We start from the raw sequence: 14,457 nt of genomic DNA on the forward strand, positions 1-14,457 counted from the left end.
AGTGCCCAGCAAAGCCACATTTTGGGAATGTCTGCAGTGCACGTAAAGCAATTACCTCCTCCAGAGCCATCGCCATGAGCTTCTTTTGATGCCCCTGCGGTGTGGTGGGGCTTAACACCAAGTCCAGGCAGGACTTGTGGACCCGGGTCTGGGGGCTAGGAGCCCTGGCTCTGGCTGCCCCCAGGATGCTGAGGTGGAGAAGGGATCTGGAGGGAGAGATCTGGGCAGCCAAAGGAGGCTAGCTGATGATGGGGGACGGGGAGGAGGTTTGGGGCTGAGCTGGGGAGGGCAGGGAGCCCCCTGAACCGAATGTGACCCTGAGGAGGGGTGTGCGGCAGGGCTTGCTGCAGCGGCCGCTCTTCTGTCTTCCCAAACCTATTTTTTTTTTTTCCAGCTGGGTTGGGACAACACCGTGCCAGAGACCAAGAGAAAGGCTGGAGCAAAGCCAGGGCGTGCTGGCTGCGGTGGGACAGCTTGGGTGCAGGTACTGCCACAGGGAAACACGTTGGGGCCAGGCTGTCTATGGGGGGATGCGCAGAGGAACCCACGGAGGGGAAAGGGCCCTTGTACAGAGGTCATACATCCATGGCCTTACCCCAAAGCAGCTAGGCTCTTGCCTAGCAAAGCTGTTTCTATCTCCTTCATGACTGGGAGCCGTCCTCCAGGTTTTTATGCAGCCAGCTACTGCCCGTTTACACCAGAGCAAATGTTCATCTTCTGCCTGAATTGCTCCCCTCTATCTCTGCAGTCTCCCCTGCCTGCAGGGGTGCTTACGGCGCTCCATCCTACCTCCTCGCTCCTTGGTTTCCCGCAGTAAAAAAAGACCAGCTCCTGTAGTCCTTGCCTGCAAGCTGGACACTCTATTTCTTTTGATTCCCAGTTCCTCGTCATCCATCCCAGTTTCCCCTTATTTTTCTTGAGCACGAGTGACCACAACCATTCCCCCTGAGCCTTCCCAAGGAGTCAGTCCCAGCTCTCCCACTGCTCTTTTCTCCCAACAAGTCTGTACCTGCCGCAGTCTACAATCCTCCCTGCCTGCCTGCCTGCCTGCACACCTGCCTCCATCGGCACGGGGGGCCGGCAGCTGGAGGTGGGAAGCAGCCGGCCCTGTGCAAGAGCAGGGTGTAAGCACTAAACCCTGCCCGTGACACATCGGCCAAGGTGGGAACATCTAACTTGGCCCTGAGTGACAGTCCAGTGCTCTGAGCTGCTGCTGCACCTCCGTTCGCTGCCTGCTGTGATGGCTTCCAGCCTTCGAATAACATTGCAGACGCAGCCGTTTGGTGGAAAATAGGTTTTTCCTCCTGGATTGCTGTGAATGCGCCACATCGTAATTAAAAGCCAGTGAGTTGTGGGTACTGGAATTAGCTCGGGCATTTGCAGCCTGGCGGGCTGCTCGCCGGCTGGAGGCACAGCGTTCGCATGAGGCTTCTGCTCTGCTTTGTTTCACACGGCTTTCTGTAATAAAATCAGACTTCTAGTGCTAAGTAAACCATCTGCTGCTTCCCAAAGGTCTGCAGGGGCATTAACTCCCTGTTTTACCCTCTGCAAAACCCCTGCCGTAGTCCCGGATGGTTTCGTGGTGGAGGGTTTGAGTCCTTCAGCTCTACAGCTAAAGGAGTTCTGGCTTTCGCAGGAGGTGAGTGTAGCTCCAGAGCCCCGGGGAGACGCTGGGGCAGGAGGAGGCTTGACCCCTGGGAGGGGAAAAGGAGAAAAGCATCAACAGGGAGAGGATATCTCCCTCCGTCCCCTCTCCCCACCAGCTTCTCTGCGCTGCTGAGGCTCTCTGCTCCTCTCCAGGGTTCCCCCCCACTTTGCGGCTGAGGAGCCGTCTCTGAGTGACAACGGTGAGCGGATTAATTAATCTGCCTGTCAGCCCTTGGCAGCAAGCAGCTCTGCCACGCCAGCTCTAATTAAACCAAACAAAACCTACCTTTATCTCCAAACCTCGCCGCAGGCCTGGGATGAGGCGGGAGCCCACCGGGAGCTGAACTCAGGCAGCTTCACGCACCCAAGAGCCTGGCACCCATCCCTGCTTCTCGCTGACCGCGGAGGGGCTGGGGAACGTGTATCCCGCGATGGCTGTGCCATCCTGAAAGGCAGGTCAGGAAAGGGAAAGGTGCGGGCTGGGCTGCTCCAGCCTCTCCCATGACACCAGACCTCACCGGGGCTGTCACCCCTCCGGCAAACCCTCGGACGGGCTCTGGGCATCGCTTGTCACAGGACCACTCATGGTCTGTCCGAAGGGTCTTGCGTGAAACCTGGTACCTGTTGATGCTGCAAACGGCTGGAAAGCAATATCTAAACCAGAATGAGATGTAACAAAAAAAAAAAAAAATAAATGCAGAGAGGAGACAACCTGCTGGGAGGGCACAGGCCGTGCGGGGCGCAGCTGCTCGGAGCCTGGCACCGGTGGGGCTGGAGCTGCCCGCGCTGGGGGTGACCCTGCCTGTCCGTGCCCTGGACCACCAGCCCTGGTTTCCCTGCAGCACTGCCTCCCTTCATTTCTGTTTCTCCTGGCAGAGGACGACTGATCTTACTTAGCTGAGGAAGGCTGATAAGAGCATTATCTGGAGGTACGGCCAGGATGAAGCACTTGTTTGCGAGGCAATTGCCTTCTCCCAGTTCCCTAACGAAGGGGAAAGGCAAGGCTAAGCCAGGGTGGGTGTTAGACAAATCCATGTACGCATGAGCCTTCAGCCGGTATTTTACCTGGGTGAGCATCGTTCACGACACATGCTGGTGGTCCTGTCCTTCTAGGGTTTTGGGTTTTTTTTTCCTGGCTACGCAGTTTGGGGAACTTTAATTGCTCTATGATTAAGTGACTTTTAATTTCCCTCTCGTCAAATGTAATCCCATTTGCTCCTTCTTCTTTTCCTTTCTTTCTTTTTCTTTCCCCCTCCTGGAAATTAAATTAACATTCCATCTAATTACTCAGCCACTTCTCTAATTGCTGAGGGGGGACTGTGGTTGTTGTGTTCATTTAATTAATTGAGACCCGCAATGTTTACTGCAGAAGAGGATTTATTGGCTGTGGAGCTGGTGTGCAGGGCTCATCTGGCAGGAGCAGTGAGCTCCACAGAGAGGGAGGTAGATCCCAGCCCAGAGGGCTAGGAAAGACTGGACTGAAATCTCTTTTTTTTTGGAGTATAGAGAAGGAGCAAATAGCTTTCCCTGCTGGCTCAGTCACCTTTCTGGGTGCATCCTTTTTAATGGTATTTTAAAACACATGTCCAGAGGCCTTCCGAGAGTCAACAGGGACTTGCCCTCTGAAGGTGACCCTTGGGATGCTCGGCTGTCCCTGCTACAGCACCAGCAATCCCAAGGGCTGCTGCCCATCTCCCGGCAGGAGCAGCGATGGCGAGAAGCCGAGGAGCAGGAGCAGAACGGACTTGCCCGTGTGCCAGGAGCGGGAAGCGGAGGGCTGGCCGCACGTTGGGGTTTGTGGGCCCTGGGGAAAGACTCTGCCGAGAACAGAGGCACATTCAGGAAGGGAGAGAACAGGCTCCCGCTGTGTTTGTCCTGGGGCGGGTTGCTTTGGCTGTGGTCTGTGCAGGGGATTTAAGCAAATCCATTGTATTTTGCATTGCTGTTGACTAGGAGCACCCGTGCAGCCTGCTCCTGTGTCTCTGCTAAGGGCGGGCAGGATCTCCCGGCATTGCATTTATGCTTGAGGGTTTTTTAAGTGCCTGCAACTCAGCTGCTAGAGATCTGTCTCAAGTCACTGCCTTTGTCTCCCCTCCAGCCCCTGGGACATGGCTAGGTTCAGCTCAAAGACTGGGTTATTCCTCCGTCCCGATGCACAAGGTCCATCTCTCTGATGGCTTCGCATCTCTTTGGGGCAAAACCTGCCTCTGAGCATGCAGTGCAAGGCTCTGCTCTAAGCTGATGCTTCCATATGTCACCATAATATCAATACTTAACCTCCCCCCCAAGCCAGCCAACTGATCTGAATGTTTTATTTGCAGACCTGCCAGGCATCTGTAAATTCCAGGCATCCCCACTTCCGTGGCAAGAGATTTTATAAGAGGCAGAACAGCTTTGAAGTGAACCCCCTCTGCCCCAGCAGCTCTCCCAGCACCGGCAGCAGAGTCGGAAGCCTGACTGCGCAGGCAGCTCCAGCTGCAAACCTTCAGCCGGAGCTGGCGTCGCACAGCGGGTCCGTAACGCAGGATGGCCGCAGGCTCAGACCAGCTACGTGCCTTTTAAGGGATTATACCCACCTGGAAGGTAAAGGAGAGGGAGGAATGAGCAGTGGTCCTGGCCTGAGCCCTCCTGGGCACGGCCACCAGCACCCAGGGGCGGGTGAGTCCTTCACGTGCTGCTTTGCCAGGAGGAATTAAACCAGTTCCCCAACACGCTCTCTTAGCGCTGGAGCGTGGATGTGACCTGAGAAGCTGCCAGGGCTGAGCCACGAGGATCTGTAGTGAGGATACAGGTGGATGTTGAATCTCTCTGGACCTGCAGGTCCCAAGCTGAGCTCCTCAAACTCACCGTGTCCCTTTGCTCTAAGCCCAAGCCGGGCTGAGGGCGGTTCGGAGGTGACTGCCTGCACGAGGGATGTCACCCGGGTACTTGGCAAAAGCAATTCTGCAGCAGAAGTGTTGGGTGGAGGGAGATAACTCTTTGCTCTGCACCACGGCAGCACCTGAACATTGGAGCATGTTTCTGTGATGCTCTGGCCTTCCTGACCTGTGTGAGAGCCCTGAACGGTGCCTGCTCCAGACCAAGCTCCCTCCCTCCTGCCACCAGCCACACGCCAGCACCGTGGCTCCTGGGCGCTGTTTCCTCTCCCCAGTCTGTGATTCTGAAAAGAACCGCGTTACTTTCCCCAAAGGAACCCAGTCATCTCTTGCTATGTCTGTCTAAACGGTCCGTCAGGCGCTGGCAGTAGCCCCCTGCTTCAGTGTTCAGCGAAAGCACCTTTTCTTTACACGCCAGCACAAAGCAACAGCTTTGGGATGAGACTTCTCTGCAAGGAGATAAAGACCCTGGAGCAACTCCTCGCGCTTTCTGTAACGGATCCCTCCTCTCTTGGTTTGTCTCGTAGTCAGTGACCGGGCTGTCTGATCAGGACACGGGTTATTTCTGTGCAGAGTGGAGGACGCAGGACCCAAACCACCTCCTGGGCTGGTTCAGCTGCCTTGGCTGAGCCTCGGGGCTGCTCTTTGAGATGTTTCCTGTTAGACTGGTGAGAGCGATACTAATGCAGCCCTCCTCGGAGGGCACGTGTCGTGGAGATTAGGCTATTGTGTTCGACAGCGTTAAGGGCATTAGATAAATCCTCCTGCGAGAGCAGGTTCCCCCCCCACCCCGCCGCCGCTTTCCCTGGGCAGTGCCAGGACAACGTCCTTACGCCGCTCCCTGCGCCGCCGGCACTGATCCTGTTGCGGACCGAATTCTGTTTCATGGCGGTTGACTTGCAGCTCCCAAGCCCGTGACTGCAAATGGGTCTGCGAGGCTGAGGTCTGCCGCTCGAAGCTCCCAACGGGATGTCCTGCTGGGAGCAGCGGCTGCTGGTGTCTGAAGGGATTTTATCTAAAGCTGTTCCTCTCCCCTGGATATGCCTGAGGGTCACAGACCCATCCTCTCCCCCTCTGGTTTGCTGTGGTTCCAGCACCAGGGATGAAGCTGGAAAACCAGATCCCAGGGTCCCCGTGGCTGTGGGTGGCCGGTGGCAGAACAAGGACCATCCCTGGTGGGGGCCCACGTGCAGCCGGGCCATTTCTTCTGGCACCGTGAGAGCTCAGCTCCCCGTCGGTGTGTTGGCAGCTGAACCTCTGAGCATCGCTGCTCTGCCAGGGTGGGCAATGAAACGAGTCTGCTCGCAGCACCCAGTACCCTGAGGTGTGCCGGCCAGTCAGGTCAGCGTCCTGGATGACAGCGTGCTCTTCCAGAGCCAGGCATCTCCGGCTGCCAGCAGTTACTTTGGAAGAGACCTCAGGGAGGCAGGCTCTGCTCTGTATCCCAAGGATCATGCTCCTTGTGCATCAGCGTTCATCCCCTTCCCCTCCCAGCCAAATACTGCTCCAAGAACGAATATCACTTGCCTCTGAGAAAATGAAGGCGATTTGACTGCAGGGCTTAAATCCGGTGTAAAATGTACTAGGATCTGACTGCTGATGGGGAACATCTGGTCTGTGACCTTCACGCCCGAGGAGGTGTGAAACAACTCTTTGGAGATAGCTCTGCAGCAGGCAGGATGCTTTACAGTGGCTCGTTATTGCTCCGGAGTAGAGCCATGGGCAAGGTCCTGGAGACCTTTGGGGATCGATGGGGGCCGCCCGCTGCGACTTCGCAATGGTCGAGGCGGTCGAAGTTCAGGTAGAGGTGGGAGAAATGCAGGCGTCTGGGACAGTCCTGCTGCCAGGCACCAAGACAGACCCTACGGGAGCACCAGCGACGTAATGGCACTTCTCTTCACGCTTCGCTTCTCAACGATGCTGCTCAGCCCCCGAGGAGCGACCCGCATGGCTTGTGATCCCCAGTAGCTCCGTACCGGGTCCCTTCCAAGCATCCCATCCGGACTGTCTTACAGGGAGAAGGTGAGGACACGTCGCAGGGTCCGTGCTGCTGGAAATCGCAGCTGTCCTTCTCCCTGCCCGTCGCTGCCCAGCCCGTGGCTACACCTCGCTTTTGGGGACTCGGTTTATTGCAGTTTGAATTTTTAATCTGTTAATAATCTGACCCGTCACTCAAAGAAGGAGATGGATATTGGAAAAAAAGCAAAGCCGCCACTCTTCTGCTGCACAGCATGTGCCCAGAGCTCAGCCCATGCAAGAGGAAAAGGGGCTCATAAAAATATGATTAGATTTACTCTGCCTCATTTCAAACCAGAGCATGCTCGTAATTCACGGTGACAGAGGAGGGTTCACCAGGCGGAGACCCCACCGATAGACATTTCAGTAACCACTTTCAATTAGGAATTTCTTGGCACGTTCCCAACTTTGTGTCAAACTCTTCTGGGCTGCGTTTTGGCCGGGTCAGCTTCATATGTGTAATTGAGTCCCTGCTGAGCAGCAAGCAGGAGGGTTGCCTTTGCTCATGGGGAAGGTGGAGGACTGTCTCTGACAGCCTGCGAAGAAGGAGCATTTCACACCCAGCACAGAAAACTGCCTTCTAGCTGAATTTTTCCATGTTAAAAAAAAAAAAAAAAAAAAAAAAAAAATTCTTTTGGAAACCACTGGATTTGGGTTTAAAAGAAAATAGTTTTTCAAGATGTATGCCAAACAAAAAAATAGGATTAATCCAAGGCGTCCCTCTCCCACCCTCTCCAGGCCAATACCAAAGATCCAGCCGTCCTTAGGCTGGTGCGGCCGGGATGAGACGGCTCCAGTGCAGGGGCCGGTGCGACCGCCGTGTCCGTGCCACCTCTCCCGGCGCTGCGGGAGGACTGGACAGCCCGTGCCCGTGGCTCCCCCAGCTCTCGGTCCCGGCAGGCTGGGATGTGGCTGAACTGGAGCAGGCTCTCGCCTTAGCTCTGCTTCAGCATCCGCTGAAAAATTTTAAAGCCTGTTTTATGGCAGGCAGATCTGGCCCGCAGCCTTTCTCCCTCCCTGGAGACTTCAATGAGAAAGTCATTATTTTGCTGATTTTTGTTGACACTCTGTGTAAGAGTTGCCATGGCTCTCGCCCGGCACACCTCTCCTGGCCGGGAAGTCGGGGGACTGGGATGGGGAAGGCTCAAGGCACGGCGGCTGCCACCGCCGGACAGGGCCAGGCAGGGACATGGGGACACGGCTGTGCCCAGGGACCTACCGGGGTGCTGGCATCTCTGCAGCTGTGGCCGGTCCCCTGCACTGTGGGCGAGCCCGGTGCCCCCAAATTCCTGTTTTACTCCTCTCTTCCTGTGATGCGTTTTGCCGTTTCCCGAGCTGTTTCACACCATTTTGCCACAAGCTGCACATTTTTTCCATATCTCTTCCCAGACAGGACTCCGGGTATCCTGACAGTGCTGAAGTTTCACGGCCCATTAGGATAAGGGAACGACGTTCCCATCGGCTGGGTTCACCGCTCCGGGCTGCCGAGCAGCGGAGAGTGAATTACGAGCAGGCTCGGAGCCGGGTTGCAGCCTCCGGGCAGGACGGGATTACTCGGGATACGGCCGGTGAGGAAGCGCAGGGGATGCGGGGTGGATGCGGGGACCCCGATCCCTGGTTGCTGCAGCTCTGTGGCCGCCTGTCCCGGGGGATTATCGCTGCGGAGCCGAAATGGGTGTCCGCTGCTCTCAGAGGGACTGTTCTCCTGCCCACGGGGGCAGCCCCTAAACCCCCCCTCTGCCCCTGGCACCGCTCAGCACCCTCCTTAGGTAATTTTTCAGACTACGCAGCCGTTTTTGATGAAAAACATCCCACAAAAAGCCAATGAGCAGTCACCGAGCAACACTGCGGCCTCTTTTAATGGTATTTTCTTTGTGGTTTTGGTTTGGAATATCTTTCTCTTAAATGAAGAAAGAAGCCCCCCTCTTGGACTGAAATGATTTGACTTTATCCCGTCATTTTCTTGCATTCCTAAATCCTCAGCTCCGGCACCTGGGGCTCAATAGGAGTTTTAAACTGGCCGTAGCAGGGCTAGGATGCCGACCTCTTCACCTGTTTCCTTCCTGCCATCTTCTGTGCTGCCCTTGCTTGTGCCACCACTCGTGCCGCCGCATCCTCAATTCCTTTGCCACGCGGCGCTCGGGTTTTATGCCCCGGCTTGTCTCGCGTACGGCTGTTTGCGACGAGCACGGGGGGAACTGCTGCTGTCAGCAAGAAGGATTTGTCCCATCTCAGGCTGGGACGTGGCGTTCGCGTTCACCAGCGCTTTCACCAGGCGTAATCTTTTAGTCGCATCTTCCAGGGAAGGTGTTTTATCCAGCACGATATATAGGAGCAAGCCCCAGGCACGCTCCCTCCCTGGACCGTTCCAGCTCCTTCCAGTATGGTTGTATTTTATCTGTGGAGCTCTGTAAGGATTTTGTTCCGTCATCCTGGAATTTTTATGACTCCTTTGTGTGTATATAATGCGATTGCCCTGGAACAGAGAGAAATTAATCATCGTTCCTTTGTTAGTTTTCAGGAATTTTTAATGTCTATGTTTTTGTTCATCTGTCATGTCCAAATGTGGGGTCCATGGGCTATTTGACATTTAAAATGACTTAATTGCTTAGATTTTCCCCCTCAGTGTTTATGGACACTTGTTCGTATTAGATTTTGAGTGTGACATTATGTACCACGTATTTTCCGGCTGGTTCCAATTTTTCACTCCATCCCTGTGGTTCACAACATCTCCTCTTGCTACAGATCATGTCTCTGGACTCCGTCGGCTCCCAACAGGTCGATGAGGTGAGCGAGGCTGCGAGAGGCAGCCCAGAGTAACACCAACCTGCAGCGCATCCCTCCCTGTGTCGAATGACCCGCGAATCCAGGGCCGTTGATGGCTCTCTGAAGCTGTCTGCGTAAGGAAGCTGTCTGAGATGTCATTGCACAGCGTCCGGTCCCCGTTCTCCAGCCAGGCCGTAGATGCCACGTGGGATCGGGGCGAGGTGCCCGTGGTATCTGGTGGCAGCTGGTTTTGGCCTCGAGCCTGGGAGCAGGCTCGCTCAGCAGCTCTCCTCTTCCAAATCTCTCATTTTGGGGGATTTCTGCCTCTTTCACAAGCCTTTGCGATGGGCAGCCCGGCCACCCGCTGCGTGAAGGACCGCTGTGGGTAACCCTGCTCGACGCGGCCCGGGTCTGCACTGGGAAGGTGCACGGCGCAGGCGTTGCCCTTTGCGGCTCTGAACTGCCCCTGGTTTGCCTGGGTCGCTGTCGGCAGGTTGCTTCACCGCGGCAGGCCTTCATCTCCGTAGGGCCACCGCGCCGGGGCTGGCTTCGGTCGGGACAGACTTGAGGTCACCGGTGATCCTTTCTCACCTTCTCGGGGATGGACAGCGGGATGGGAGGCCAAGCGCGTGTTGGAAATGGAGACAAGGCAGAGCTCAGGAGCTGCGAGGCCGGGACGGGATGGCTGCGCAGCCATTGCCCTGTGCTCCTGCTCACCCAGCTCAACGGCAGCGCTGAAAGCTTTCAAGTCCGTGCTGCTACAGCCAACGGTTTTATTCGCATCCCTCCTTGTCCGGGAACATCCCTGTGAGATGTCCAGGTGTGTGCATCCTTTTCAGGTACCCAGATGTGCGTCCCGCTCAGGTTCCTTCTGCAGCTGCACGCGGGAGATGCTGGAAGAGCGAAGGGACATCTCCGGGCTGTGCTCAGAGCTAGCTGTCAGCCTGCAGACATCAGCTCGGGGCTGGTCTAAACCCTGGTGGATCAAGGGCAGCTTGACTGGTCAAGAGGAGGCGGCCAAGCCGAACACGAGCAAGTCCCAAACCTCCTCTGTGAGCCAGGGTAATCCCTGTTAGACCCTGGATTTCTTTGCCTCGTCAATTTAGGGAGACGGTGCTGGTACCAAGGCTGTGAGATGGAGCAGGCTGAGGTGTGGGGACAGGCAGGCGCTGGTGGCAGGGACAACCGGACAGACTGACGTTTGGGCTCTTAGCAGGCACCTCAGGATGGGTGGAAACTATATATGACTAACCCTATTACACACGTCATTAGGAAAATGTCAGTTAAAACAAAAGATGCAAATTGTACCAGGCTGTGCTTCCTGAGCGCTCTGCAAAGCCTTTGCGACGTCATGTGCTTTTGCTGTGGCTCCGTAATGGTTTCGACGCTTTCTTGGGCACGTTTGCTCCTGCTCCGTTGAGGCTGTTTTGCATTAAATTGTTTGTTTAGCAGCTACTGGGGTTTTGGCAGGACAGCTGTTGCCTTCTGCGGGTTGCAGAGCGGGAGGGTGTCATGCAATTCTACTTTACAGAGCAGCCAGGCTCGTCAAGGTGGAGTCTTCTCGTTTCACTGCTGCTCACCCCACTGGTCCCACCACCTAGTAGCACCCTGTGGGTTCGGGCCAGATGGTCTTTGTGGGAGGGCCACCTCTGCTGGGGCCATGGGGACCTGGCGTGACCATGGGCCAGGGTCCACAGACGACTCCTGAGAAGGTCTTTTGATAGGGCAAGGTCACCCAGATCCCAGACCCCCAGCGAAACTCTCCAGACCCGACGTGCGCTAAAGAAAACAATCCCAGCATATTAATACTTGCAAAAACAAACACTAGGAAGACAGGAGAAGGAACGAGCCAGCCATTGAGGGAGAGCTTGAGCCTCTCTAGACCTCCAGTCCCTCCATTTCCTACGGCCGTTGCCTCCCTGAACACCCCATGCCAAGAGCAGTCTCCCTGGCAGGTCTATCTAGCATGGGTTGCTTTCAAAGGGGCACCTCCACCCCTCCCAGAGCCGGATTTGCTTCTTACTCAGGGGTTCTTCAACATCTCACTTTACAATGCAACATCCTGATTTCCAACAGGGCAAAGCTCTGCTTGGATGGGAGAGCGCAGAGAGGAACCACAACCAAGGGAGATGTGGCATGGCCACAGGAGACACTGCAGGGTCAGCAGCTCAATGTGCCTCCTGGGGCCTTGCAAGGGTTCTCACCTCTCCTTCTTAGCACTTCTCTTTTTTTTTTTTTTTTTTTTAAATTTTAGGGGAGGACAGCAACTGATTCTAGGTGGTTCCTGAGCCCAAGGAGTAAAATCAGGCTAACGTTGCATCCTGCGGTGGCTGGAAGAGGTTAGCCCCAGCACACACGTAGTGTTGCGTTCCTCCACGCAATGGAGGAAGAGGAGGACACGCCAAGGAGGTGTATTCAGCCCACTCGCCCTTGGAGCATTCGTGGACTGGGTCCTGCAGAGAGACACGTCTGAGGGTGGCCCTGGGTGTGTAACTCACCGTGGGACCTGCGCGGCAGGTCTGGAACGACAGCAGGGATGGCTGGGGAGGGAGTGAAGGATGGAGGAGAGGCTGAGGAAGGGCGAGTTAGCTGTGGCTCCAGCGGCTGCCTGGTCCCTGAGGGACACCCGGGCATGGAGGGAACCCAGGCACCCGAGGGTGCCTGCCCGCAGCTCTGCCTGCTGCTGAGGGTGAAGGACCTGAGGTCCAAGCAGGCAGGATTCGGGGGCTTCAGCCCCTCCACGCAGGAACCCGCGGGGTGAAAGCCGATGTTGAGCGTACCCCGAGCACGAGCCGCCAGCCCCAGCGCTGCCGGGGCTCCTGGTGCGGGTGTGATGATGGGGAGCACTGGGAGTGATGGGGAGCACTGGGATGCCACCTCCACCCCAGTTTGCATCGGCAGGTTTAAGGGTATTTAAAGGATACTTAAGGGTGTTTAGGTGTTTTTAAGAGCTCACCCTTTCCCTGGGACTAGAACAGGCAAAGCAGCCCACGTAGGAGAGGCCTGAAAATGCCTTCGAGCCCCAGTCCTGCAAGAGGGGTCCCGGAGACGCACAGCTGGATGAAAGCAAACACATCTGGGTTATATTCCCTGCTCGGCTCCGGCCCCGCTGCTGGGGCTGGGCTCCTTCCTCCCCTCCCTGGGCTGCTCCGTCCCCCGCGCTGCGGCCGGAGGACTTTTGGAGGCAGAGACGGGCTCTCTCCCCCCGCCTCGTATACCCAGAGCCACCCTGCAGCCCCAGCTGTCGGGGGTGGCCAGAGGATTTCTGTGGGGCCGTTTCACCCCATTTTGAGATTATCATTTTTTTCCTGTAGGTCGATTAAATCCAAACACAGCTAAGGTGCTCACAGCCCTCGCTTGCTGCTTGTTGCCCAAGAGCACCAGCGCTACTCAACGTGCCGGTCTCCTCCTTGAGCAATGGGCAGAGCCGGTGGGTCCGATACGGGCCGGGTCCAGCCCCAAAACTGTCCCAGGGGATGGGGGTGGATGTTCCTCCTGCTCCGCTCGGGTCTGGGTCAGACCCGCTACCCCCAGCACGGGACCCACCGGCAGACGGTGGCAGTTTAACTTGGCTTTGCTCTGTCCCCAAACTCGAGCGAGTCCCCCCCGTCCAAGCCACCTCCCCACCTGTCAGTCAAGTAGCTTTACTCTTTGTTTTCTTCCTGGTGCTTTTCCACAAATCTCTGTATAAACAGGATTTCTCTTCTGTAGTTTTCCAATCGGAACTATTCTGTTTCGGGTTCTTTGTTTGTTTGTTTGTTCTGTGAAATTTGTAATGGTTTCCAGGAAAGCTGAAACTTTTCCAGCCCGCAGCGAGGTGCCTGGGGTGCCCCAGCTGGGACGCACGTGCCTGCCTCCCCCGGCACCCCGGCCGGCACACGCCGCCTGCCCCGACCTGCACCCCTCCGACTTACACAACAGCGAACGGAAAACACGGATCGCGTTTCTTCCAAAACCTGCCACAAAACAAACCCGATGCCACTTTTGGGGAGCTGGAGAAAGGGAGGGTTTAAGTGAAACGTTTCTGTACGATGGAAAGAAATGATTAAGCCGAGTTTTGCAGTGATGTCTGTCTGCACCCATTGCCAGTCTCCCACATCAGCTTCACCCAACTCCCAGTCTGGGACTACGGCATCTGCCGGTGCTTGCAAAGAGGCTGCAAGAGCACAGAGAGGTAGGAGCTGTCTGTACCCACAAGCTGGCTGTTAACTCTGAAGAGTAATGATGCCAGGGCACGAACGAACTGTCTTGTTTCGAACCAAGCCCACGAGAAGGAGCGAAGATATTTTCCATTTCTTTTTTGTAAACTCAAGTGCCTTTCTGTGGCCATCCCCGAGGTGGCTGCCATCACCCACCTGCCAGGAGCCAGGGGAGCGGTGGGGACGTTTAAACCAGTCCCACCGGCCCCGGGGTGAGGATATGGGGATGAACGAGGCTGGGGGGAGTGTTTGTCCCATTGGGAGACGGCTGACAAGTGAAAGAGGTGAAGGGAGGGGGACGTCCCTGGCTCTTCTCCAGCATCCCCGCCAAGGCACCGAGGTGCACAAGCATCGGCTGTGGGTGCTGCCACGGCCCGTCCCACCAAGGGGTTCAGTCCCCCCCAGACAGGGCCACCACGGGGCAGCCAGAACAACCCCTCCCATCGTGGCTGGGCTGGGGGACGGCCGCACTTCAGAGTCACAGATTTGCCTTCAATTAAAAGCTGTTTCTTGTGGATTTAAATTCCTTGGCGTTGCTCTCTATAACTGACCTGGATTTATTTATTATTAGAAATAACTTCTCCCAACTTTGCCATATCAGAGCATCACTGCAGCCGGGGCCAGGGACTTGTAGCTTGATGTTTGTCACCCCGGTCCCTCATTGTCCCCAACCCTGTCCGAGCCCTGCGTGGCCAAGAGGAATCGTAGGGATCTGTTACATGTTTGTGTGCCAAGGTTGGGAAAGAGCAGCATCTCTGGGCTGCTCCAAGCTGTTTCTCTTCTGCAAACCAAGAAGTTGCCAGAGAAAAGAAACCTTTGGGATGAGATAAATTGATGCAACTGAAAAATAAAACACTTTGCACATGAAAAGCATTAGGTTTTAACTGAAAGTGTAATTTAATACACTTTGGGGAATGCGATGCGCTCCTGCAGTTTTTAGCTTTGCCCAACGT

General features: G+C 55.9%; 1 protein-coding gene across 3 annotated transcripts in view; it reads right to left on the reverse strand.

Moving 5' to 3' along the window:
* LOC104638121 (acidic leucine-rich nuclear phosphoprotein 32 family member B) overlaps positions 1-14,457 on the reverse strand; it is a 233,340-nt gene that overhangs the window by 217,947 nt on the left and 936 nt on the right. The window lies entirely within an intron of this gene.

This window comes from Balearica regulorum, chromosome 26, assembly GCF_011004875.1.
Source record: "Balearica regulorum gibbericeps isolate bBalReg1 chromosome 26, bBalReg1.pri, whole genome shotgun sequence".
In the NCBI taxonomy this organism is placed as follows: domain Eukaryota; kingdom Metazoa; phylum Chordata; class Aves; order Gruiformes; family Gruidae; genus Balearica; species Balearica regulorum.